Below are 2,319 nucleotides of genomic sequence, written 5' to 3' on the forward strand. Positions count from 1 at the left end.
GATCCTCTTCAAAGGGATTGGCATCCAGCTGACATCAACTGGTTATATATAGAATCAAACACTCCAGCCACTCATATCTTCCTGGCGAAAGAAGAGAACAGAAAAGATTCAACTGCACCCACAACAAAGAGAGTTTCTATCCCTTTCAGAGCTTATTGGAAGATTTAATGGAATGCTCCTTTGGTACCCGTGCAGATCATCTCCTCATCACCTCTGAGAATAATAAGCTCCGTGTTACAAGCAGGAAAGAGACATTTAAAAATAAGGTGTTAAATATATGGATGGGCAAGACTATATCAGATGAGAATGGCACGGGCTAATCCTTTAGTGAAAGATGAAACCGTGCTTCAGTAGTAGCTGATGGCTAAAGTCAGTGGCAGATGCCTGATGCACGAAGTCTGTTCTGAAAAAGACATGAGAAATTTGTTGGTATTATATCTGGTAGGGAGTAATGGCTCAACAAGCACACGCCTTGCAAACTGTTACTCAAAATCTTTTCAATTTCTCTGGGCTTTAGGAACAGAAACCTGCAGTAATTTGAAACTTAGTAATATTCAGCATTCCAGGATGCTGTGGTATGAGTTTATCAAAGAAATGAGTGATATGTAGAGCATAGATCTTTTATGACAGCAACCAACTTTGGACAGAAAGAAACAGCGGCAGAAGGAAACATTCCTCTCTTACCCTCCTGCCTGAATGCAGCTGGATTACGGGGCAGTAAAAGCAAGATGAAGTTTTTGTATTCCTGATCTGGATTTGGGGTTGTTCTAGGAAGTTTCTTTTTCTTATGGAAAATTATAGTCTTGTTTGGCTTGGAGGATTGATCAGAAAATTACTTGGATCCTGGTATGACAGGAGGAAGGAATCCTGACTGTAAATGGAATCTGGAGAGTAATAAAATACACCAACACAATGTGCATAACTTTTCAAGCAAGAAGCACTGTGAAGCAGATAAAACATATGTGCCTGATACAGTATCCTAAAAATCTGCCTGTCCAACTAAAAATTGTGCTTTTTTTCCCTCAAATTTTCTATTCCTAGGCTTGCCTTTGCAAAACATTTTGCTGATATCCTAGATATCTCAGCCTCAAAGAGGTGTTCATTTTAACCCTCACTATCAGGATTTACCTGCTGCTGTTACTCATCTGTAATTTTCTAGTTTTTGTGTTTGGATCAGCCACTTTCGACAGTACTGGCAAGCATGATCAAAGTATTAAAAGCCAAGATTGTTCTCAGTCGTTCACCACCAAGCCATCAAGTGGGATTGCAGGAGAGTCTGTCAAGGGTTCATGCTACTCAGTATTTTCATGAATAACTTCAGTGAAGAGGTAGAGAACGTCAATTAAATGCCAATCTAGGAAATTACAAGTGATCTGTAGGGAAGAATTTAGATGTTAAATTAAGTTGATGAACTGGAAAAAAAAAATTGAATGCAATTCAGTAAAACCACATCCAAATTAAATTATAAAGTGGGCATTCATCTGATAGACACTGAACTTTGCCTTAAACTTGATTTTCTGATCCAGGAGGAAATATCAGGAGGCATCCCAAATGGGATAGTCCCATGTTTAGTCTGTTCCAATTTCCATTAACTGATTATTTGATAGAATAAAAAATACACTAGTAAGCTAAATTGTACTTTTACACTATCAGAACAGCATTTACAATTCAGCCAACTTCTGGATGACTGCAAGCTCTTGAGAATGGCAGGGTTACCATTCAAAATTACACTGAAAAATTGTTGAAATAATTCAAAATCAGTAAAATTAATAATTAAAATGCAAAACAGTTGCATGTAAGAAGGAAAAATCGGTTGCAGGGAAAGAAACTAGGGAATAACTGCCAAAACCATTCCTGCATTGTTGGTCTTCAAAAGTATATTTTAATCCAAAGAAAAAGCAGTGGTAGCAACTTACAGATGACACAACCTGAAACTTTTTACTAACAGGTATTCTTATCTGTAAATTTTATCATTTAGAAGATGAACTTTAAGAACTTTTTAGAATGACTATCCTAGAATTTAATTTACTACTTACAAGCGTGCCAAGATTTTGCCGTTAACTGAAATAGAAATAAGCATATGTCATTGCAGTTGGAATAAAGAATGTTTAGCTGCCATAGCTTCGAAACTAGAAATGATCTTGTTGAATGCTGCTTTCTTTTATAATGCTCAAAGAAGCTTAGGGCCTCATAAAATATACCAAGTTGCTAAAACATCATTCATATATATATACACGTGACTAATAGAATGTCCATAATAATGAGTAAAGGTTAAGGAAGATGAAAGAATTCCATTACCATGTGGCATCAGAACAAAAC

Source organism: Chlamydotis macqueenii, chromosome 4, assembly GCF_036417535.1.
Source record: "Chlamydotis macqueenii isolate bChlMac1 chromosome 4, bChlMac1.mat, whole genome shotgun sequence".
In the NCBI taxonomy this organism is placed as follows: domain Eukaryota; kingdom Metazoa; phylum Chordata; class Aves; order Otidiformes; family Otididae; genus Chlamydotis; species Chlamydotis macqueenii.